General features: G+C 44.1%; 1 protein-coding gene across 3 annotated transcripts in view; it reads right to left on the bottom strand.

Moving 5' to 3' along the window:
- GREB1L (GREB1 like retinoic acid receptor coactivator) overlaps positions 1-25,012 on the bottom strand; it is a 194,658-nt gene extending 169,646 nt beyond the window's left edge. For all 3 annotated transcript variants that reach the window (XM_068237238.1, XM_068237239.1, XM_068237240.1), the window contains exon 1: positions 24,693-25,012. The gene's annotated coding sequence lies outside the window, so the exon portion shown is untranslated. The remainder of the gene's footprint in view (positions 1-24,692) is intronic.
- Positions 25,013-26,662: the final 1,650 nt, after the last annotated feature.

Raw genomic sequence — 26,662 nt, 5'->3', positions numbered from 1 at the left:
TCTTGGAGGAGGACTGAAACGACAACTAGCATTTCCAAACTAATCCTTATTAGTGATGCAAAAGTGCCAGGCCAGGTTGAACTAGAACTAACTGGGAATGGTTAACAAAGGCCAATGAGGAAGACTTGTAACAAAGCTAAGAAGCAGCAGCATTTCTGATTTACAGGTTTTAATCCAATTAACACATCAACTATAAAAAGGACGTCATTTACTCAACTGTGGTCTACAATATGGTCATTTACAAAAGACAAAAGCATTGGAAAATTACGGAAAAAAGGTCGACAGGAAAAACAAAATCTGAGCAATGCATAATTTTAGCTTTGCCCAAATTATTACACTCTTGCCATAGAGCTGCCGCTAATCTAAAAAGAATTCTTTAGATAGGATTTAAAAACTATCAATTTAAAAAAAAAAGTCATAAACTACATTCTCATTGCCAGTGTTTCAGCCTTGCTTGCTTTTGTTAACTAGAAAAATGTTTGCACTGCATAAAATTCAATTTTGCGGCATGATTTAGACACACTTGTATCAATCAATGAGGAGCTAAGAAAAGGTCTGTGGTAACTTGAACAGAAGGCAGCTTTTCAGATTTAGGGATGCTACAAACATGCATCAGTGTGCAGACATCAGGGGCCATGAGAACACAATATATAGCCTTAAAAAAATGTATTTTCTTCTGTACATCCCTTTTTCCCTAAAGTGCTGTCTAAAGCAACCCGGTTCTCAAGGCCCACCAACAAGGTATGTTTTGTGGAAATCCAGAGGTAGTTAATCATCTCTGCTGAGGCACTAATTACCTCAACTGTGCATGTGTGTGGTTTCCTGTAAAACATGTACGGTTGGGGAACAATGGTCTAAAGTATCAAGCTTTATCCTGATGGGAAGACACTAATGGCGCATGTATACCAACCTTTAAGGGAACCTGAAGTGAGAGTGATATGTAGGCTGCCATCTTCTTTCCCTTGTATCCAATGTCCGTTGCCTAGCTGTTCTGCCAAAAAGTATAATTAAAAGCTATGTTTCATCTTGTCAATTTGGGGCTGTTAAACCCTCACCCTGTATTTTGCTTCTCCTATTCATGCTGTTCCATTAAGGGGTGGCCAGCATTTTCTGTCGGACTTTACAGAGTCCATACTCAATGTTACTAACTATTAGACATGTAGTGAGTGAAGAGTACTAAAAGTAAACACAGTCGTATGTAGGGCACAGACTGTACTTAGTCACTGGTTACGGTACCCGATCCTCTTAACAGTATAGTATGAACAGCGTTAAAGGGAACCTGAAGTGCGAGGAAGTGCATTCCCTTATAAACAATGCTAGTTGTCTAGTGGTTTTTGAGTCGCACACTTGCAGCAAGCATGCAGCCAATGGAGTCAGGCCAGAGTCAAAGCATCTGATCTGCATGCTCATTCTTGGACAGTAACCTATAGTATTAGAGGCAGAGCATCAGCCCAGAAGTCAGGCAACTGGCCTGGTTTGTATGGAAATTAACATGCCAGCCTCAGTATTCCTTTCACTTCATGATCTGCAACCTCCAAGTAATGCCTAGTACACACAATGAGATTTCCAGGCAGATTTCCTGCCAGATCGATTATTTCTAACAGGTCCGATCTGATTTCGGAACGATTTTCCATAGAAGTGAACAGAAAATCGATCGGAAATCAGATTGGAAATGTTGGAAATAATTGACCTGGAAGGAAATCTGCCAGAAAACCTCATTGTGTGTACCTAGCATAGCTGCTGCCTGACAGACCTCAACAGACAAACTATTTACCTCAGATGCATAGCTCTCAGCCAGCCACCGCCACACCTCCTTCCAGCCAAAACATCGTGCTGGGACCAAGTGCAAATACTCTGCACGAAAGCAAGTATGCTCAACTGCATAAATCGTTGAACCACAACCAATCAAATGAATATCCCTAATTTAATAACCAAAAACACAACCACAACTGATGTAGCTAGAGGGCATTTACACCAGTCCTTCCTCAGTTCAATCCAGTTGCTAGCAAGAACGCTTCAGAGGTCAAGGAAAATTGACTTTTGTCAAAAACAGAAAAGGCTTGGATAGTATCTTAGTTTGTTTCTCTTCTCATCTGTCCCCACTGTGAGGTAAACAGAGCAAATGTAAGATTAAAAATAGATCTAAATACAGCTTCCTGCCAGAGTGTTCTGAACTTGATCTCACTCTCCATGGCTGGATACATGTGAAAAAGATACTGTGTTCTTCTATGACTGGTTACAGGCTTATTTTATAGACAGTATCCAAAAGCTATTCTAATTCTGCATTCTACCCCATCTCCTATCCCGGCATTAGGTAAACCACACATTTCACATATATACACTTCTGAAGATCATTTGATGGTGTTCGAAATAGCGCTTTCTACATATGGTATGACCAATGGGGTAGGGACTATGAGGACTTTTTCCAGACAGAGGTTTTACTGAGATCTGCTGACAAATTATATTTCCCATAGCAACAATACAAACAAACTGAGGACTTAAAGTGAACCTCCAGACTAAAAATCGACTCAGAGCACTGAAAAGGCCTGGTATTTATTTAACTGTTTCACAGCATCAGAACTTTGTTTCTCTTATACAAGCCTCATTTTTAGATGTACAGAAGAAAACTGCCCGGGCATTTTTCCTCTGATGCTGTGCAAAGCATGATGGGATTTCTGATGTTGTTGCTCTCGTTCTGCTGTTTTGGTGCACATTTTTTTTTCTTACATTTTGAATTTGACATTTGAAGCCTAGCGTGCGCAGCTGGGAGGGGTGATCAGGACACAGGGCAGTTGGAACTGTGTCTCCTGCTCCCTGTCACCCCCTTTAACCAAACAGATGGCTGCCTCCATGAATCACAAACATTTGCCTGTTCTTTTAAAACAGGGTGAGTAAGAGATTATATTACCAAGCTATTCTAATTAACATAACTAATGTTAATGACAGTATGTTTGTTTAGGCTGAAGTTCCCCTTTAACAGGCTTGTAGGTGATGAGGAACATAGAAAATTGGGAGAGCAAAAATTGGGCCTTTAATTCTTTTTATGCAGAGGCTATGCAAACAGGCATTTTTACATGAAAAATGACAACACTCCCAGGCCAGAGGCCCACTGTGGAGAGGCTTATTTGCAAACCAAGAAGTATCGTGAATATCAATGCAAGTCCAGGGGCGATCCTGATTTGGCCCTGCAGCCATTGAAAACCATCGCTCCAGATTCACTCAGAAAATTCTGCATACAGTGCAGCGCAAAGTGATGGCTTGGTTGAAGATTGCTGTATTACAAAATTGATTAATATTAAAATATACAAAACTGTGCAGAACTGCAGCTATAGCAAACTTTACAGAATGTACACAAAGACGGCTGCTTTAATGGTAAAATAAATAAGCAAGAATTCAGGTCTTTACTTGACTCTCCCAAGAGACAACTAAATCCATAAATGCATTTCCATGTAAATGAAAAAAACCTTATGCTAATTACTGCTACCATTATAAATTACACAAATGATTTCTGCTAAATTGGTCTTAAAATGGCACAATTCATGGAGAATGCAAATGCACAGAGGCATTACTGTACATCCCTTCATTAGACCAGATTGCCTGTCTGTGTGAAGCAAAATATCACCTCTACAAATGGTTTTCTTGGCGAAAACTACTGTACATGCCCTTCCAGGCTGAACCTGACCCATACACATGGATGCCAGGTGTCACCTTTGTTGGCTATTTCACCAGTAGCCATCTGGCATAGCTTGTCCAGAACATTTCTGGAGATGCCATTGTGTTCTAACCTATCTCATAAGCCCCTTATCAGCAGCTCTTACAACTGATCCTGCTCTTTACAGAAACATTATGTGCAAGAAGCAACCAAATCTTATGCAGGGCATACATGGCTCGTTTTTGCCGCTCGATTCTGCAGTTGATTCTCTTATCTTCCACTCGTTTTTCTTATCTTTTTCCATTCACTGCTATCACAAATTGAGCAGCGAAATGACCAAGCGGGAGATCGGACATGTCGGAAATTATCTACTCAGCCATATAAATGCCTCAAAAATGAACCGTGTATTCCCAGCATTATGCTGGGAATACACCATGAGATTTTTTTGGCAGATAGATGGATTGATAGATAATTTCCCACAAGTCCGATCTGATTTTCAATCGTTTTTGTGATCGATTTCTCATAGAAGTGAATGGAAATAGATTTGAAAAACGATCGGACAGTAAATCTGCTGAACGCAAATTTTAACGCAAAAATGTTTTCACTTATTTTTCTAACTATGCAATTTTAACCATATCAGTGCCTGTGTACTTTTTCATGAAATTTTACGTGAAAACTTACGCTAATTCGCATGGAAAATTTGCATGGTGAAAACGCATGCGATTTTTCCATTAATTACATTACATGCGAATCGCACATTATACGTGCGGTGTGCGAATTCTGAGGGCTCTGCTTTGCAGAATTTTTTTGTAGTGGAAACAAGCCCATTGGCTTGTATTGTCATGCGAGTCTGCATGCAGTAAAAGCATGCAAATTTGCGCTAGTGGAAACGGGCCCTTACACCCAGATTCAAAATTTCCTGCTTTTACTAAACCTTGTGTCCTCTCAAATCTGACTCAAAAGCCTTTCAAAAAACTGACAAGATTAGCTGCATGCTTGTTTCTGCTGTAATTCTGAAACTACTACAGCCAAATAGATCAGCAGGGCTGCCAGGCAACTGTTATGGTTTTAAAGGAAATAAATATGGCCGCTTCATATTACTCTCACCTCGGGTTCAATTTGAAAAGGAAAAACAAAATATGGAATGAGGTTTCAGAACTTGTATGAAGACACAAAAACACACACAAATTTGGATAAAGGATAAATAGTACACAACAGTAATGAATTTGTGCACACAAACCATTAACATGCTAAAATGCCCCCATTTATAATGAAGAATAAGACAAAATAAAACCTTGTCCTCTCATATCTGTAAGCAGGCTGGAGAGTAGTTGCACCCTATGCAGGTTTCTTTCTTACCAAATCAACAATGAACACGTGGAGCCACACAACTCCGCACACTCTGCAATCTACGATGATGCCAACAGGATCAGGATCTGGGCCTTCAACGTGTACATGAACAACAAATGAAGACGCTTTAGAAATGTCTTTTGTTTCAAGTAGTGAGTGTTTTAAATGTAATTTACCTGCTGGATTTCAAAAGGATACTGTACATTACTGGGAGTACAATAGAAGACTGAACCTTTGACCTTTCATAGCCCAGCCCCCAACAGATCACATCTTAATCTGTAATTCCCAAAGGCAAACAGACTGTCACCTATTTCAGAGACATGTAATGCGATCAGCCAAGCTGGGCAGCTGCTCCTTCTTGAAATGCTGACTCAGGGTCCTAATAGAAGACATCCCTTGGCGGGGAAGTAGCCCGAACATCGTAGTCAAATATAAATTTGGCAACATTTGGTCTAAAGACTTCTGTTTTGCTACTTTAAGACTAATGGAAGCATGTGAAAGACAGAAGAAAAAAATTGCTAAATAATGAGTCCCATTAAGGGGTTTCTGCATGACAACAAATTAGTAGCATTGACCAACTATGCTTGATCCAGTCACAAAGAAGGGCGTCTATCATTTCACAACTCTTCAAGTGGAATAAAAGTGATGGACAGTTTAAAACTCCACTTGTTACTAAGGAGTTAAGAGTCACATTTAGAAAATTGAGCCAAATTCCAGAATTTTTGTGAACCACCTTCCACCAACATATCACACCTTGATGTTCACCCACCCCAAAATCCTCCTTATACTCAGCTACAGTTACCACAACAACAGGTCACCTGCCCCTCCCCTGAATTGAATGCATTGGATAGCGTACTGGTTAATTAAGGGCTCTGCCTCTAATGCCAAATACACACGGTACAATTTTCCGTGCAATAGAAGGATCCGATAGATAAAATCCGTCATGTCTGATATTGCTCCCGATTGTTTCCGCGCTCGATTTCTCATAGCGGCGAACGGAAAAAGATAAGAAAAACAAATGAAAATGAGAAACGAGCATAGAATAGAGTGCGGAATCGTGCGGGAAAACCAATCGGGTCACAAAATCGCACGGAAAATCTTACCATGTGTACCCAGCATAACACAGGACACCAGGGTTCGAATCTTAGCTCTTCCTGTTCAGTAAACCAGCACCTATTCAGTAGGAGACCTTGGACAAGATGCCATAACACTGCTAATGCCTATAGAAAGCATCCTAGTGGCTGCAAGCTCTGGCGCTTTGAGTCTGCCAGGAGTAAAGCGCTATATAAATGTTCTGTGTCTTGTCTTGTTTTCTCCTTAAACCAACTTCAAGGCCTGCAGCCTGGATGTTTTCTTCTGTCCTCAGGCCACTCTCACTTCCAGAGACTGGGGGGGGGGGGGAAATAGATGCATCTGCCCCCATATGATAGCTCCCTGCACCATATCCAAATCAGGTTCTGTGACACATACCAGAAACCCATGCAATATACTGACACGCCATCCTTTAGTAGAACATGTGAAGGAGTCAGAGCAAAGGAGGCTTTAGTCACACTACTCCTGTGATGCTGGAAAATGCCGTCTGGCCTCTATTGTACTTATTGTACCTATTTTGGGAGTCACATGGTCAATGCTCATTGACCCACCCACTAACTACAGAGAGCAGGAAGCAAGCTGCAGGCACAGCTTGACAAACATTTGATAAATTAAAAATATTCCTATATATTCTTTATATTCACTTAGCAACCTAATTGCTAATCAGAATTCTACTTGTTCAATATCGAGTTCAGCTGGACTCTAACCCACCAAAAGTGTAGCAAAGAAAATCTATTGCAAAATCAACACTCTTATTTTTAAAATTGAGTAATATTATTAACATGCATTTGTCATCAGAAAATTTTCTGTATTATCTTCCTTTTCACTCACAGCTTAGAGAAAGTGCTTTATTTTCTATGGCAATGATGTTGCAAGCCTCGTGCTTTCGTCTATCACAGAGTGGCTCCATAGAGACTGAAGTGCCGCTGTCTTTGTTTACAAATGATGCATGGTGGGGGAGCAGCTAGAACCAGCATCCACAGCTTCCCAATGGCACAAAACAAGAAGAAAGTCTCACTGACTGGCTAAGCACTGAGGAGAAAAGTGATAAATGCCATTTATTGTCTAACCGCAAAGGCAATAGGTTATTCTATCCTGTACAACACATTAATTTGAATGCGCTGAATCTTTATTAGCATTCATTTTATTGTCACTAAAGGTGTATACTAACGCACCATTACTGCTGCCAGCAGGGAATGGGACTCAGGCGACAGTTCAGGGAAGAGCGCTGTACAGACGAGTCACTAGCCTTCAAGGCACACATTTGCCCATATGCAATTCACTTTTTCTCCTTAGTTTTCTCCTTGGTGATAGTTTCACACCTTGTCATAAAATGCTTTTTAAACTACGGGCAAGCAAGAAAACAACTCAAAATAATTTTGATTGTACTTTTTCACCATCTTTAGTGTGCCTTTTCAATTGTAAACTGCTTAAAATTTATTTATAGAGAATATGAAAATTATCTCCTAGGATAGAACTCAGGAGAAAAAGTGAATCGCATAAGGCCCATTGTGTTGCTATAGAGGGGGGTAGGAGGAATGACATTCAAAGCACAACTTTCGACAACACATCAGGGCTGCGTAATAGACACGAGAAGCTTGATAGAGGCTGCCCAGCCCAGCAACCTTGGCTAAGAACCATCTTGTGTATGAACAAAGCTCAAAGCTAGAGATACACTATAAGATTGGCGGCAGCCTATATCAATTGTTACCTGTTTGACTGCTCCAAATAAGCTATGATTTCAGTAGCAGTATTCTCCAAAATCAATCACGTCGCCTTCAGTTTTGTATAGTTCTGTGTAGCACAAGGCCGTGAAGATTCCCACACCTTTCCATGGCCTCTCCCACTTCCCAATCCTGTTGGCATTGCTCATACGAAGCTCAGGCTTTTACCATCATTTTGATTAATTTTTTTTTATCAAGTTTGCTGTAGTTTATTAAAGATTTTCATTAGATTTAATAAGTTTATTGAATGTTTATTAAAAAACGATCGAGCGGCCCATAAGGGAGTGGTTTCCAGTGAGCAAGGCAAGTGTGAAAACAATCATGTCTTTGTCAGATATCAAAAGACCCCTACACATGCACAATTGATGTATGTCAACCAACGGTGACTGGGACCCGATCCCTTGGGTGACATCACTGGGACAAGGCTGTACAGACTATGCATAGTCAGCCTAAAGGCTGATGATGCGTTCTGTTGCAGGAGGCGGCGGACCTACGGAGCTGCGCAGACATGAGCACAAAGCTATCAGACAGGGCCGAGGTGAGATTCGGGTGTCATAGGCTGCTTTACACACGCCAGATTATCGTCAGATACCCGCTGCCTTAGCCGACAGTAATCTAGCATGTGTATAGACCCTAATGACCTATTTTTACTGCAGCAAAATCCGCAGCTTTGCCCTGCTAGCGATTCAAGCATGGTAACCCTGATTATTCTTGTCAGTAGGTTTGCCATCATGATTCGCACGACATGCTGCGGTTTACAAGAATTTGAATGGGTACTTGCATCACACTGTGTCCAGCAAGATGCACGCTGGCATAGTGGAACCTGACCCTAAGTGATGCCATGGGGTACCTGTACACATACACTAGATTTTTGATCAAGAAAACCACCACAGCAGATAGATTAGACAACGCTCAATGTTTTTAGATGGGGGGGGGGGGGGGGGAGAAAGAGTACACTTTTTGGAGCAATTTTTTTTTTTTACCGCAATTTTGCATAAACAGAATCGTAATTTTGCACACATAGTACCCATAACCCTACAGAACATCTTTCAATTCTCTATAGTACATCAGATCTATAAGATGGTCAATATTGAATAAGTTATGTGTGCATGAGTAAAGGACCAAACACATGCAAAAATTGTTGATTACTGCTCTAGGTGACAGATTTTCAAATTAATTTTGTACAGCCTACTCTGTACTGAAGAAAGAGGTGAGATCAAGGATGGCGCAGACTAAGGGCTAGTGCACACCAAAATCGCAATTGCTCGCGCTTAGCGATTTGCAACTTCATTAATTTTTGAATGAATGAAGCTGAATCGCTCCAAAAAAATGCTGCATTCAGCGTGTCTGCAATTGTTTTTAAAAATCACAATGCTGCTGTGGGAAAACCCCCATAGGATTACAGTAGCCAAGTGTTTGCAATGTTGGCAATTTGAAAAGCGCTCAGAAGCGCACCAACCAGGGCCGGTTTAAGCAACAATGGGGCCCCAGGGCAAAATAAACCTGGGGGGCCCCCCCAACAGATACCCCGGTGCAAAAATTGGCACTATGGGACCTTTTTTGCAGCTGGTATAGTCAGGGTTTGAAGCCCCAATCGGTCGGAGGTCCACATTCTGGCTACCCCAGCCTGCATGGGGGACGAGGGGTTAAAAAGTTTCAGGAGGGGGGACCCCCCATAATTTAAAAAAAAAAAAAATTGGGAAAATAGGAAAAAAATGCCAGGGATCTTCATACAGCCATATTGCTGTATAGCGATCCCTGGCCAAAGCGATGTGGCTGCGTATGGACCCCCTGGAAACCCCGTCAGGAAATTTATTGCGCTTTCCTTTAATACATGTAAAATTACACTACCGTTAGGTACTAAAAGTGACATTTACCGCATTTAAAAGTATACTTTTTTCCTTCGAAACTTTAAAATCGATTTTCTCAAAAACTATAAGGTCTTTTTGAAAAATTGTTTTTTCCTCTTATTCCCAATGATCTCCTTAACATATCCTGCAAATTTAGGGTTTCTAGAACTTAAGATGGAGTTGCTATTAACCATTAAAGTCGGCGGGTTTTTAAATGTGTATTTTTTTTCCTTTGAAACTTTAAAATCGATTTTCTCAAAAACTATAAGGCCGATTTGAAAAAAAATGTTTTCCTCTTGTAGCCACTGGGGCCCCTACAAGTTCTGGGGCCCTGGGGCAGCTGCCTCCTTTGCCTCTATTGTAGCGCCGGCCCTGGCACCAACCCTTAGGCCCCGTTCACGCTGCACGCGTTTCCAGCCGCGTTTTGGAAACGCGTGCAGGTGGCCGACACGCACGACATCAGACAGTGCATAGAGTGCACTGTCTGATGTTCACACTGCATGCATTCCGGACCTGTGCAGTCCGGGTACGCATGCTGCACGCATTTTTTGCCAAAACGCGTGGCTGTCCCATTCACTTTTCAGTGATGGGATCAGCCACGCAAAGCATACCAACGCGGATGGTGTGCGTTCGTACGCGTTGCGTTCCACATGCGTGCCCGTCCGCGTTTGTAATGTGAACGCGGCCTTAGGCACAAATGATCAGTCATGTGCATTGATCATTTATTGATCAGGCACGGTGGATCGTTAAACAACGCCCTATTACAGCTGTCCACACCAAACAACAGAAATCCTTTATCTAACCTTACAAGAGGATTTGCACAGAAAACATACCGTTCTCATAAAAGCCACTATTGCAAACTATATGTTTTGGAAAAAGAACAGGACACTGTTAGCATGTTTTATTCACAATTATTACTTCTTCATATCTTGTGGCAAAGAAAACCTTTTATGACCCAGTTTGAGCACTCAAGTTCACCACAGTTCTGCCTTTTTATTAAAACAAGTGTCTCATTCCAACAACGTGCACAGCGCAGTTCCTCATCAGACATCTCACGAGGTCACTCTGCCCCAGATATTTTCAGAATTAAATTTATGTTTTAAACAAGTGCTGAAACAAAAGTGCACAAATGACTGACTAGTAACAACAAAGTTAACAAACAAGTAAGCCCAAGACAAGGACCCAGAACACTAGGCCGCCTACAAAACACAGAGCTCAGATGAATCCAGTCAAGAAATATTATTACAATATATACTTCAAAATGCAACAAAATCTTGTTCTACACCCTTTACCATCTTTGCACCTAATGCTGGGACTACACAAGTTTTTTCGGCAGATTTACTGACCAATCTATTTACCGATCGATTTCCATTCACTTCAATGAGATCAATCTATCAGAAAAAAAATCTAATTCAGATCCGACCTTCAGAAATTATCTACTGAGCCATCTATCTGCCGAAAAAGCTCATGGTGTATTCCCAGCATAACAAAGACCTTTCCCTGAACATGTCAAATTAGTTAAAGTTGGTACTGGATATTACATGGCACAATGCCAAGATTTCAGCACCCCAAGACTGTAGCATAATTGAGTCATTTAATTCAAAATTAACTCTCAAACATGTGTTTCAATCACTGCAATGTCAAAGCACATGGACAGAAAAAGTAAATAAATCTGTAATTCATGGAAAACAGCTGAAACAGTCGATTCCGGGCAAGCAACTAAAATTAATTGTGCTCAATCAACAGAATTGTTTTTGATTCTTAGCCCAATATCAATCATTCGTCATCAGTCAAACAGCCAAAAACGTATTTGATTCACCCTATATTGAATTTAAAAATAAAATCTTTAGGCCACTCGAACATAAACATCAATAAGTGTATAACTAATTTTAGACAGGAGGTGGAAAGAGTATGAAGAAAAATTAATATGTTCAAATACACAGTGGTGCCACATGCAGGTCATTGACAGCAGTGCTGTATCACACCAGTGAAGGAAACAGATAAGTGATTGATAATGTGCCAAAGCCTTCATGGAAATTCATGTCAGTGTGTTAGAAGGACTGGGAGTCAGGGACAAGCACACAGCATTATTGCACTCATTCCAACTCACCTCACTAATGAATAATTTGTTCCTATTTCAGCAATATTTCTGTTTTTGCAGATGCAAAGGAATCATTTCCCCTCCTGTCCGAATTTGACTTTGATCCCACTTTTTAACCATATACAATTATGAAGGGACTTGAAGGACATGCTGGGAGTTTAGTGGAGTAGCACATCAGAATGGTTAAGGTGGCATTAAAAAGAATGATGCAGACCCAGTCAGAGGCGCTTCAGCCAGAACAGGCACAGTGCAAAATAAATCCACAATCCTCCTCCTATACACATGTGGTTGTTAGATATACTTACTGTCCCCCCCTGTGCTCCCTCTGTCTTTCTTCTGTCATTCTATGCCTCCTCCTGTCATTCTATGCCTCTTCTGTGCCTCCTCCCAGTGTTCTCTCCAAGCTCTTTTAGCTGGGTGCTCCACCCAGCTAATTTTGGTGAGTCCCCGGCTGTCATCAGGTCACCTCCTCGACCTTCACTGTCACTCTCTTCCTGTCATTCTATGCCCCATGTGTTTCCTCTTGTCATTCTATGCTACCTCTGTGCCTCCTACTGTCATGCTTTGCCCCCTCTGTGACTACGCCTGTCATCCCATTTCCCATCCTGCCCTCACTGACCCCTTCCAGTGCCACCAGGGAGCCTTCTCACCTGCACGGATGTCCCGTGCTATGCTGGGAAGCTCTATGGTCTCCATCCCCAACGCCTTTGTCACAAAAGCAACGTCATCAGGCCGGGCGCATCATTTGTAACAACAGGTTGTTTGTTAGTCAGGCCTGTATACCATAGTGCAAAATCAATAGGAGTGGTGTTTAAAAGTTAGGTTTTATGCCGCATTCCCACTAGCAAAACACAGATGGCTGTGCAATCAGAATGCAACGCTCGCCATCCACATTGTCATGCTTTGCACTGCTCTTCCCATTCACTATGAGTCAGCATTGCATTTTGCTGAAAAGGTGTGCAGTAGTGTGATATTAGATCGCACTGCTGCGCACCGCATAAAGTAAGAGTCTATGCACTTCTGATGTTCTTGCAAACCATACACAATGCCAAAATATGCACACCGACACATACCGTGCGAATGAGGCCTTGTTGCTTACCTCATGTTAATGATCCTTTAATTACATGCCGGCAGTTTATATAATTCAGGTCAATTTAGATTACAAGCTTGAGTGGCAGGGTTCTCTACCTTTTGTTTCTTGTAAGTTGCTGTCATCTTGTTGGTCACAATGTATACTTCACTGTAACATTTATGTTGTCTAAAGACTCTGTATTAAGTACCAAAGGCTGTATTTTTATGTAACCATGTTTGTTCCATACTCTGTATGAACTGAGTGACTCAGATGAGGGCATTACTATACAAATCAATAATAAGTATAAGTTAAAAAGCAGCAAACAAAATTCCTATCCATTCCCCACATTCTACTTCCTCTTCTCAAGCAAAAAGACACACAAGGATACATGAAGTAGAAACATGAAAGCAATTTCTTTTTTATTCATAGAAAAAAAAGCCAGGAGAAAGAAAAACTTATTACCCAAAGACTTAATGTGCCCTATTCATTTATGCAGGGCTGTGGAGTCTGTCCAAAAATCATCTGACTCCAAAGTTTATAAAACCACCGACTCCAGGTACCCAAAACTGCTCCGACTCCTTAGTCTAATACTTACCAGGGCTGTGGATTTTGTACAAAAAAAAAAAAAAAAAAACCTGACTCCGACTCCTCAGTTTATGAAACCACTGACTGCGACTCCAACTCAGACTCCACAGCCCTGCATTTACGTAAACTCAAAACACAGATAGCATGTGGGTAACCTGCTGTGGAAAAAAAGCAAAAGTTTTCCAGCATAGGAACGCGTGTGGTAGGGAAGAAAAACGTGCAGAAGTTCATGTGCATTTCTATGTCTACAAGGGTGACACTGCCATTCACAGCATGCCAATGCTGCTGAAAATACACTCCTTCACAAATCGATTTATCTCAAAAAGTGTATAGTCCAAATATTTAAAGAGGAACTCCAGTGAAAATGTAATAAAAAAAGTGCTTCATTTTTACAATAATTATGTATAAAGGATTTAGTCAGTGTTTTCCCATTGTAAAATCTTTCCTCCCTATTTACAGTCTGACATTTACCACATGGTGACATTTTTACTGCTGACAAGTGATGTCAGTGGAAGGAGATGCTGCTTGCTTTTTTTTGGCAGTTGGAAACAGCTGTAAACAGCGGTTATTTCCCACAATGCAATTAGGTTCACAGACAGGAAACTGTCAGGACCATGGTCCTGACATCACACTGTAGGAGGGGTTTCATCACAATATCAACCATACAGAGCCCCCTGATGATCAGTTTGTAAAAAGGAAAATATTTTTCATGGTAAAAGGGGTATCAGCTGCTGATTAGGATAAAGTCCAATTCTTGGTCACGGTTTCTTTTTAAAGGACCTCTGTCACGAAAATCCTAAAATTTAAAATACATGTAAACAAACTAATAAGAAGTACGGTATGTTTCTTCCAGAGTAAAATGAGCCATAAATTACTTTTTCCTATGTTCCGGTCACTTACAGTAGGTAGTAGAAATCTGACATTACCAACAGATTTTGGGAATGTCTTTATAAAGAATAAAGGTCATACCGAGATTCCCTCATGAAGAGATGGACTAACCCAAAACCTGTCGGTAATGTCAGATTTCTTCTACCTACTGTAAGTGACAGTAACATAGGAGAAAAGTAATGTATGGCTCATTTTACTCTGGAAGAAATTTACTTCTTAATTTGTGTTTTAAATTTTAAGATTTTCGACAGTTCCTCTTTAAGTCAAAAATGTAAGTATTTCTATGAAATTCTAGCAATATCATCTAACTAATCTCTAGCTGCACTTTACAGCTATGCAAGCTTCAAGAATTTGGAAAAAGACACAAAAGTGTGTTTCTCATTAACTTAAAAAAAAAAAAAGTTAACTAAAAAGCCTGAGGAACAAATAAATACTGAACTCAGAACTGATCATGTACTAAAGCTGGCCATACACTGGCCCGATTTGCGGCCGTTTCGACAGCAGATTCGATCACTGGGATCGAATCTGCTGCCAATCGTTCGCGCTAAACGCACCCGCCGATCCGATTTCCTCCCGAAATCGGATCGGTCCGTCGATCGCACCGTACGGAAAAATACCGTCGATCGCCCGCGGGTAGGGAGCGCGTTGCTAGCGGCGGCCGATCCGATCAGGTATACATTACCTGACGCTGGCTCCCGGGCATCTTCTCCGCGCTGCACCGCTCTGTTCCTGCTTCCATCCCAGCGTACATTAACTTCCTGTGTCACTGCAGTGACCAGGAAGTTCAAATAGAGGGCGCTCTTGACACAGTGTACGCTGGGATGCGGTGCGGGGTGCAGCGCGGAGAAGAGGACCCGGAGCCAGCTTTAGGTAATGTATACGGGGGGGGGGGGGGGCAGGCGGCAGGAGCAGCTCAACAGATTGTGATCGGTTTCACGCTGAAACCGATTCACAATCTGTTTGCAGTAAAGGCAGCCATACGATCCCTCTCTGATCAGATTCGATCAGATAGGGATCTGTCAGCTGGTCGATCTAATGGCAAATCGACCAGTGTATGGCTACCTTTAAGCTGGCCATACACTGGCCCGATTTGCGCCCGTTTCGACAGCAGATTCGATCACTGGGATCGAATCTGCTGCCAATCGTTCACGCTACATGCCGAATTTCGATCCATTTCATCCGATCACGTCGATCGCGCCATGCGGAAAATAACTGTCGATCGCCCGCGGGTAAAGAGCGCATCGCTAGCGGCGTTCGAGTGCCCGACGACAGACGCAATAGAGCCCGCATACATTACCTGCTCCGCCGGCGCGACTCCAGTCTCCCGGTCACCGCTGCTCTGTCTGCGCTCTGGTCTCCAGGTCCGGCATGCCTCACTTCTTCTAGCCCGGCAGGAAGTTTAAACAGTAGAGCGCCCTCTACTGTTTAAACTTCCTGCCGGGCTAGAAGAAGTGAGGCATGCCGGACCTGGAGACCAGAGCGCAGACAGAGCAGCGGTGACCGGGAGACTGGAGTCGCGCCGGCGGAGCAGGTAATGTATGCGGGAGGGCGGGGGCAGCAGCACCACCACCACCACAACAGATTGTGAACGGTTTCAGGCTGAAATCGGTTCACAATCTGTTTGCTGTAAAGGTAGCCATACGATCCCTCTCTGATCGATCAGAGAGGGATCTATCTGTTGGTCGAATCTGATGGCAAATCGACCAGTGTATGGCCACCTTAACTCTCCATTATGGAATAAATGCCAAAAAATACCATACTGATTAGAAGAATCATATAAGAGATAACCTATAAATGGTTAACAATTCATAAGAGGGTTACAAAGACTCCCTTATCAGGTCAAGGACAACCTCTATTGTTAGCTAAAGACCAAAAAGCCACAAGTAAAAACAAACTTTGGAGGTCCAACATAGCTTTCTTATCAGCCAAGCATGGTTAGCTCAGGTGTGAATGTGAATGTTGCTGCTGTCTGAATTCTTCAGGAAACCGTGAGAAGTTACTATAGTTACTGCTAAGGCCCCATACACACATCAGAAGCAAGTCATAAAAAAATAATAATAAAAATAATAATAATAAACGACAGAAGACGTTAAGAGTCGAGAACAACAACAACATTACCCTAGTAAAAATTCCAATTTTTATTTTTTAAAAAAATGTTCGTTCATTTTGGACAATTTCTATCTGATGCGTGTGCAGGCATGCTTGTTTCAGGTGTGCATTATTGTCAGACAATACTGTAGCCAAACGGATCAGCAAGGCACTTGGCACACTTTAAAAGGTCAACTGAAGCGAGAAGGCAGCTGTCCTATTTATTTACTTTTAAACAATACCAGTTGCCTGGCATTCTGCTAATCCACTGCCTCTAACTTTTAGCCATAGGCCCTGAACAAGCATGCAGCATATCAGGAGTTTCTGGCATTCTGGTCAGAAGATTAGCTGCATGCTTATTTCTGGTGTGATTCAGACACTACTGCAGCCAAAAGACCAGCAGGGCTGCCAGGCAACTGGTATTGTTTAAAATGAAATAAACATGGTAGCCTCCATATAATCACTTCAGTTAAAAAGGAAATATAGCAACTATGGCAAGATATGGCCTACAAATCCTTATAACCACAGTGTCAATTTAGCTTGGTCCAGATCTTTAGACTGACTTTAGAGTACAGGTTGGAGAAAAAAAAACTTTATGTCAAATATACTCCATTTGCCTTTTGTAACTGGGCAGGGAAGGGATAGTAGAAGGATCTGTGAACCAGTCCATGTACTTCTTGTACTTTTAAGAAATGTGCTAAAAAATACAAACAAAAAAACAGTATCATCCCAACCCCAGAGACACAACATAATCAGGACTGTAACGCTGCGTTCTCATTTTAGCACACAAAAAAAAAAAGTCACAAGTTCAGCAAAGTATACACAAAGTATACACAATTTGAAATACTGTCAATTGTGCGATAAGATTCCAATTCCTAATGTTTTCAAGTTTTAAAATGAAATGTAATGTTATCTATACACACACCCTGATATGAATGGGCAGCACAGTGGATAGCACTCATGCCATGCCCGGTATGGTCCCCGGTTCATATCGTGGCCTGGATACCTCTGCATTGGGGGCTTGTAGGTTTTCCCCATTATTAGTTATTGGATTTATATAGCACTAACATATTACCCAGCTCTGGGTACTTTGGTTTCCTCCCACATCCCAAAAACATATAGAACGGTTAACTCCGACATGTCAAAACTTCGGCCCTCATCAAATTTGTACCCGAGTGGTTTTCCCACTTTGCATTATGTTTGGCCCACTAAATAACACCAAGAAACTGTATAGGGGAGGGAGAGAAGACAACTAGACACTAGGGAACAGTATAGGGACTAGGCATTAGGTCAGCTGGATAGCGTACTGTTAAGGATGTTGCCTTTGATGTGGGATTGGAGCCTTTGACCATGGGTTCAAATCCCCGGCTCAAGAAAGTATGTAAAACAGTAAGGAGTCTTTGGGCAAGGCCCCAAGTAGCTGCAGGCCTGAAGCTGTTTGAGTCCGCAAGGAGAAAAAGCCGATATAAATATTGTCTTTTCTTGTTTTAGACACCGGGGATCTGTATAGGGGAGGGAGGGGGGGGGCCCATTAAACAACAGGGAAGCAGGGAAAGAGGGAGCCACCATAAACCAGTGACATGTGGTGTCTGAGCACGGCTTCAGACATCCTCAGATGCGTCTCCATGAGGGAGGGAGGGAGGGGGGGGGCACTTGCCCAGCACCGGTACCAAGCACTAGCAAGAGCCCGGCCGCTGCAAAACACCAGCTGACAGGCTGTCTGCTGCCCATCTTTAAGATGTGGAATCACAGTTCTATACAGCAAACACGGTACAGTATATGGATAGAGGTAGCCTCAAATCAGCTGTTGCATAGTTGATATTAGGCAGGAGGTCTCCTGGTCTGTTGATAGTCAATGGCAGTCATGTGATGTAAATACACTGCTAGTAACCAGCAGCAGATAGAGGTGAAACCAGGCCTGTAACTTAGGCCCAGTTCACATTAGCGTTTTTTGCGCATCCGGCCGTACGGATCCAACCATCAGGATCAGGAGAAACTGTCAGTTTTTACAGACAGTGTGTTGTAAATGTAAACTCAGTTTTCCATGTAGCTGCAAAACCTTCCGTTTCTGTTCCGCTGGGCAAAACGGTCTGGAAAATTAGGTCCCGCAGCATTTTTTGTCCGTTCAGAGGAACGGACCACGTAACCGTACGGCCAGTTCCGTTGGCAAACGCAGATGTGAACCGGGCCTTACACAGCAGCTGCTAGTTACAAAATGCAACAGTAAAGAGGTTTTACCAGAAAATAGTGTGTGCACTGGCTAAAGGTCTCAAGGGCTAAGTAGTCCATGCTAGAAAAAAATGTTACTAAATATTTTACTATATTACTTTAGTAATTTTGTACAAATCCATGTCAAATTATGACACATTTCATAAATTGTGAAGATTATGTCACCCATGTACATTCAAATTGTATATTTCTCACACTGCTCACATCATCATGTGTCTGTTGCACCAATGCTGCATCCAGGCAATACCACTTTAGTTGAGAAACAGCATCCTGAATTGTACAAAAAAAGAAAACAAAATCACTCTTACCGCACGCTGGGAGTTTTTGGATAGTCGCATTTTAACAGAACTCCAAACAATGTATATGGAGTACTGAGCCCAAAGCCACAGACACACTAGACTAAGCTCATCCAAGGCAAACATGCATCTAGTGTGAGTACAGTAGCCAGCCAACATTGCAGGATCTTTGGCCAACATTATCTCTCCCCAAACACATTGTTATTGCACCCGACCTCACCCCGTCAGCCAGGGCCGGATTTGTACCCTTTACCGCCCAAGGCCACTGTCACCAGCCGCACCCCACCCCCACCCCTTCCTTCAGTATAGGTAGCGAGATGACCCCTCCCCCACTCTCCCTCCAGTATAGGTAGCCAGATGGCTCCCTTAATCCCTCCTTTTCCCACTCCCCCCTTTCAGTATAAGTAGCCAGCTTGCCTTCACACCGCAGCAGCCATCAGTGTCACTCATTCCTCCACTCGTCTCCAGTGCAGAACCTTCCTCTTCCTTTCTGTCTCCAATGCTGCCCAATTCCATAGCCACCAGCCACAATGCAAGTGTGCACAGAGAGCAAGGTGGCTTCTGCGCAGTCCGCTGGCAGCAGAGTACCGCAGTCAGTAGCTTGCCTGATCTCCTTGCATTGCAGCATTTCCAAGCTTGCAAATGCAGCACCAGTTTAGCCTGCTGTTTCGGTGCCCTTGCTCCTTTGGTGCCCTAGGCCATGGCCTAGGTGGCCTTGGCTTAAATCCGGCCCTGCCGTCAGCTACTCCTGGGCACTGGCCAGGCACTTGTTAGCGCTCGGAACAGGCAGTGAAGAGGCACACACACACTACTCTCCAGAGACTCACATCTGAAAACAGCCATGCTCAGAATCAACATGTGGCGGTTTTCTGTCTTCGAGTAAAACCACTGCATGTCATGCACTGACACGTGTGGGTTTACAAACGCTGCCACTCAACTGCATTTTGACCACACCTGAAAGGGGCTTTTGGCCAGCCAGCAAGCAGAACTGCTCGACTAATGCTGGGAAAGCAAAATGAGGTTTTTTGGGTTTTTTTGGCAGATTTACTTTCCGATCAAATTTGATTGTTTTTCCAATCAATTTCCATTCACTTCTATGAAAAAAATTGATCAGGAAACAATCAAAATCGGATCGGACCTGTCACAAATTATCTATCGTGCCATCTATCTGCCGAAAAAACTCATGGTGTATCCCCAGCATTAGGCAAAATTCATCCTGTGTAAGGGCTGGTTCAGACGGACGCTTGCGGAGCGTTTACCGCAAGCGTTCGGACCGTCGCGGCAAACGCTCCCATTCAAGTGAATGGGAGCGTTTACACCAAGCTTTTGCGCGCTTTTACACAAACACGGCGTTCGGGTCCCGATTTTCGCGAGCGTTCGGGCTGCCCCTGGAAGCAACATGTAGCTTCCAGGGAGCGGCCAACCGCGACGGCTAATGTTCCCCTACGGGGTAAAAAAAAACCGCGACCGCATCACGACGCGACCGAAGGCTACTGAAAGCCTGACCGCGCAGCCGCCGCAACGCCCCCCAGACGCGACGCTACGCAGACGTCCGTCTGAACCAGCCCTAAAAGAGGCCTAAAGGCTCCTTTTACACCGCATCCATTATTTTCAGTTATAACCAAAAGGACAAGATAATATCCATGTTTCCCAATGGCCTCTTTCACGTGCAAGTTCAGACTAAAGCAGGCCATACACTGGCCCGATTTGCGCCCGTTTCGACAGCAGATTCGATCACTGGGATCGAATCTGCTGCCAATCGTTCACGCTACACGCCGAATTTCGATCCATTTCGTCCGATCCCGTCGATCGTGCCGTGCGGAAAATAACCGTCGATCGCCCGCGGGTAAAGAGCGCATCGCTAGCGGCGTTCGAGTGCCCGACGACCGAAGCAATAGAGCCCGCATACATTACCTGCTCCGCCGGCGCGACTGCAGTCTCCCGGTCACCGCTGCTCCGTCTGCGCTCTGGTCTCCAGGTCCGGCATGCCTCACTTCTTCTAGCCCGGCAGGAAGTTTAAACAGTAGAGCGCCCTCTACTGTTTAAACTTCCTGCCGGGCTAGAAGAAGTGAGGCATGCCGGATCTGGAGACCAGAGCGCAGACAGAGCAGCGGTGACCGGGAGACTGCAGTCCCGCCGGCGGAGCAGGTAATGTATGCGGGCGGGCGGGGGCAGCAGCAGCAGTACCACCACAACAGATTGTGAACGGTTTCAGGCTGAAATCGGTTCACAATCTGTTTGCTGTAAAGGTAGCCATACGATCCCTCTCTGATCAGATTCGATCAGAGAGGGATCTATCTGTTGGTCGAATCTGATGGCAAATCGACCAGTGTATGGCCACCTTTAATGACAATCATCTAATCAGGGCTGGATTTCCCATTAGGCACAGTAGCCACAAGCCTAAAAGCCTCACTCTGGGAGGATCCTGCTGGAAAAAAAAATGATATACAGTAGAGTGTCTGTTATCCAGCACTGATAGGGATTGGCTGATACCTGATAGGTGTGCTTTCTGATTGCTTGAGAATGAATATTACAAACAGGCCTAGTTTTTGCAGTACAATACCACACGCTATATACAGTAAATACCGTGAACTCTATATTAAAGGGAACCTCAACCCTAGAAAATAAAAGTTTCATTTACCTAAAGCCCCCTGCAGCCGTCCTGTGTACTCACTGGTCCACGAGTGTCCTCCAGTCCCCGCCGCAGGTCACCGTAGTTTAGTTTTCGGCCCACGTGTATTCTTCTCCTTCCAGCCGTCAAGAGCGTCCTGTGCAGGCGCAGTATGTCAGCGCCTGCGCAGGACGTGCTTGATGGCTGCAAGGCAAAGAACAATACGTGTGGCCAGCCCGGCTTTCAGTCGGCCGAAAATTAAACTAATCCGCGTCATGGATGAGAGGACACTCGTGGACCAACGAGGGCACAGGATGGCTGCACTATGCTTCTGGGATCCCCAGGTTAGTGAAACTTTATTTTCCAGAGTTAAGGTTCCCTTTGCATGTTAAGGTGAAATTTGCCTTCTTCCTTTATATTATTTTTGTACAATTAATATGGTATTTTACACTGTGCACTTTTGTACTGATACAAGATTTGACTTCTCAATAAAAATTTAAATAAAAAAATAAAAAAAAAAATGTTGCCTTTTTAAAACAGATGGAAACTTGAAATAATTCAGCTATAAAAGTTCACATTTGTGGTTACCCAAAATGCACCACTACTGAATATTCAAATTGTCTCTTTTTGCCCCTGTAAGCCAGGCAAGCATCCAGAACCACTGGTGTATAGCAAGCCTATAGCTTGCTATACATACATTCCTAGCGGTTTGGGTCACCCCGAGCTGCTTGGTTACTCTCTTTAAATGTTAAAATACAGTAATTCAAAGCATATTAACTTTGAGGGAGCTATGAAAGCCAGTCTTTCAGAACAGCAGAGCCCACAAATAGCCAAAGCAGTTGGCCTTCACCACTCTGAGTGCTGCCGGCGATTTGTTCTGGTTGGTTGAGACCTTTACTATAAATTTACTGCTGTGAATCATTCACACTCATATTTCAGTTTGAAGATAAAGCTTCATGCATTTTAACTGAGCCACAATGCATTTTTATGCCAAAAAAAAAAACTCCAAATGTGTTGAGGTTGCCAGCTGTTAACATGGGCATGGCTTGAGGAGTGCCATATCCTTGATGGGTGGGGTTTAAAGCGCTACACTGTTTTGTGCACAAAGGTCTTAAGATGTAAATCCTGCACACAATAGTGACTGTCAAGGGCTTAAAGAGGAACTTTAGCGAAAAGGGGGGGGGGGGGGGGGAATCAATACATTGCAGAGTGAGAAGTTAAAGGATAGAAGAGAGATCAATAAATGATTGATAATGTGCCTTGCAATTTGCTCATGTTTGAGCCACAGCTGTCATTTCCCATAATGCAACAAGGTTCACAGACAGGAAACAAGCAGGACCTAGGTCCTGACATCACACTGTGGGATGGGTTTCACCACAATATCAACCAACCCCCGGTGATCTATTCGAGGAAAGGTAACAATTTCTCGTGGTTAAGAGGGTATCAGGTACTGATTGGGATGCAGTTCAATCCTTATTTACAGTTCCAAAAAGAAAAAGTGCAATCAGGTATTGGCCTTGCAAATTTACATATTTTGAATATTGAATTCCAAACAGCATGGAAGTTTAACAGCAACAATAAAATCACTCCAACCTTACTTTGCACAATGAAAGGTCATTAGCATTGGACCAAAAAGTTGGAAATTGGTCACACAATGGCTATCAGTCATAAAAGCATAGGGGGCGATATACAGGCTGGGAACGAGAAGAATCACTCACGTTCCCATGCCTGTCGGCCGGTGACGGCCAAACCGGAAATGTTCGCCGGCGGGTCCTGGAGCGTCAGAGCTGGGCTGCGAGGGCACCGATCGGCTCCAGGGGGCTGAGGGAAGCCCCAGGTGAGTAAATCTCATTTTTTTCACTTGACTTGAGGATCACTTTAAGATCACTTTACACAAAATCGACCAGAAACCTGATTGTACCGATTGGAAATTATCGAATTGAGACATCTGATGGAAATTGCATGGTATGATACCAGGTTAGTTTTTAAGCGCCCTGCAAGGAGTTCCAGTTGTCACATGCAGGAATAATTTATGAGCAAGTAACAGAGATTATAGGAAAAAGTCTGTACTTTCCCATCAGATCGACGGGTCAAACTGATAATTTCCAACAGATTGGATCAGGTTCCCAATCAATTTTCTGATTGATTTTGCACAGAGGTCAGATGGCACCTGTTAGAAATGACTGAATCGACACGTTAATCTGATGGGAAATTGCAAGGTGTGTACCAGGCATACAACTAATGGCAATTACCTATCCCAATCATCGTCAACTATCACACTTCCATAAGCTTGCCAACCTTACAGCACAACGAATAAAGGAGTACTGTAGGAGGGTAACAGAACAAAACAAAAACAAAAAAAAAAAAAGTGTTGAACTTACCCGGGGCTTCTAATGGTCCCCCGCAGACGTCCTGTGCCCGCGCAGCCACTCACCGATGCTCCTGTCCCTGCCCTTGGTTCACGTCTGGAATTTCCGAATTTAAAGTTGGGAAACCACTGCGCCATTGCGCAGACCGTACTGGGCCTGCGCAATAAACTCCTAGTGACAACAGCGGGAGCGATGGCACGACCACGCAGGCGCAGTGGTTCTCCGACTTTTGTCAGAAATTTTAGAAGTGAACCGAAGGCGGGGCGGAGCATCGGTGAGTGGCTGCACAGGCACAGGATGTCTGCGGGGGACCATTAGAAGCCACGGGTAAGTTCAATTTTTTTTACAGTACTCCTTTAAGTTTCTTACTGAAAATAGATCAGTTCCCAACATCATCATGGCACCACCAATCGAAATTACACAAAACGTGCTTTTCTCTGCTGCCACATAGTGCTGTGCACGCGCTTACAAATAGGAAGGCTTTAGTTGTCACAATGTATTTCCCAGTCTGCATATTACATAACAGAGATCACCAAAATGCATCACCACAACTCCGTTCTAAAGTAACACACTCCAAATAATGGACGTAGCGTCGCCTCCCAGGACACGGCCAGAGCTGCAGCTCCTTATGCATGCGGAGATGTACAGCCGCTGGCAATAGGCAGCATGCCCGGCTATGACCCCGATCATAGCAATAAACGCTGGCATATTGCGAGGTCGCCCTGCCCCCCTACAGCCCCAACCCCGCTCCGTCCTCGCCCAGAGGACCCGGAGACATCCGTTACCTGCTAAATCCAATAGCGGCTTCCAAGGCTCTCCAATCAGTCCCGATCCTCTCTGTACAATCCGAGTGGAGATACTTCCCTCTCTGATGCAGTTTAATAATAGTGGTCAGTACAGCATGAAACCAGTCTCGCAAGACCGTGCCCTTCCCTGGGCAGTCCAGTCTATGGGCTCCTGCAGCCTCGCTGTCCCTGATAGGGATTACCCTGCCAAGCAGGATCTGCAGCTCCTGGCTCGGCTGGCTCCAGAACAGCAGACACATACACACTAGCACACACCACCACCAACACAGCCTGCGAGCGCCTGTCCAGGTGGGGGCGGGACGCCGAGGAGGAGGGGAACCTCTTAAAGCATCTGTCCCACACTGCTTGGTTTGTCACAGTCGCTCTAATCCACATTTGGGTCTCTTGCAGAGGGGGGTGAATTGACCTCAGGCTGGTGCTGCTAAAGTAACGTTGGTATGGACTTCAGAGTAGAGTACTGTATTTGGAGAGAGAGAGAGAGCTAAGATACCCGGGGAAATCTATTAAATGAAGTAGATGTAGGCTAGTAGAATTTAATCACCAAGTACAACAGGGGACAGGTTGTACCCGGAATTGGTTTTGGCACTGATGGTACAGCATAGCATACAGGTCAGTACAGTAGAATGTAAAAGTAAGGGCCCGTTTCCACACAAGCAAATTGCGCAGGGAAACTCTGCCATACGGGATAATGCTGCTGCCATCTAAATCGCTTGCCTTAGCGATTCGGCCGACATTGCAGCATTTTTGTGTGTGCGGGTGGCAGCGAATCAGGGGTGTAGCAATAGCCATAGCAACTGCTATGGGGCCCTGAAGCATAGAAATGGGTTCACCATTAACTTTCTTGTCTTTCTCCACCCTCTGACTTTGGCTCAGTGCCCATAAACTATGTGCTGTGTTAATTGCATAAGAATGTAAATTGCCCAATTAATTCATATCCATAGGGCAGGGGCAGGTGGCATTGCTTAAGAGTGGATACATCTGAGGGCCTAACGAACGTTTTGCTAAGGGGCCCGATGCTCTCTAGCCTAGCCCCTGCAGCGCATCCCATAGCCATGCATGGCACGGCTTTCGGGATTCTGCTCCATACTCCCTCAACAAGGAAGTGCCACCGCGCATCTCGCAGGACACACGGTGGCTAGTGGAAACAGGAATTACGTATTGTTTAGGAGAAGAGATGAAACAAGGTGTATGCAATTATAATTCGTTTAACAACCCTAATTTACAAAAGTATCAATTTATTTTATTAATCTATAAACAGGTGAGTAATTATTAAGAACAAACCCCGTATGGAGCGGCCGCCCACTAGAGTTGGGGCGAACTGTTAGTTGAACTTCAGCCGAACTGTTCGGCTGCCCAACCTGTCATGTCGCTGTGGCTCTTACTACTTCCGGGTCGCAATGACCCGGTGTAGTACGCCTGCGCTGGCCCGGCGGAGCGCGTCCTAGATCGCGCTCCCGTTGCCGGGCACTCTCTGCGCATGTGTGTGACGTCACTCATGACGTCACACACATGCGCAGAGAGTGCCCGGCAACGGGAGCGCGATCTAGGACACGCTCCGTCGGGCCAGCGCAGACGTACTACTCCGGGTCATTGCGACCCGGAAGTAGTAAGAGCCACAGCGACATGACAGGTTGGGCAGCCGAACAGTTCGGCTGAAGTTCAACTAACAGTTCGCCCAACTCTACCGCCCACCACACTGAAACCCAGGCACGTGCAGAGGGGGGTGCTCTGGGTTCCCAGGCAACCCCCTTTTTAAAAAAGGCCCCTCTCGCTGTGCAAAATAAGCTCTGCCCCTGACTGTGATAAGCCACGCCCACTCACGGCAAGCTCCGCCCCCACCTGGGACACTTTCAAGTAAAGACGTCCCTCCCCTAGCACCCACAGGGACCTCTCCCTCCACCTAGGACCCATACTGACCTCTCCCTCCCTAGTACCCACAGTGACATCTC

This window comes from Hyperolius riggenbachi, chromosome 5, assembly GCF_040937935.1.
Source record: "Hyperolius riggenbachi isolate aHypRig1 chromosome 5, aHypRig1.pri, whole genome shotgun sequence".
Lineage (NCBI taxonomy): Eukaryota > Metazoa > Chordata > Amphibia > Anura > Hyperoliidae > Hyperolius > Hyperolius riggenbachi.
This window is presented reverse-complemented; position numbering and strand designations above follow the sequence as displayed.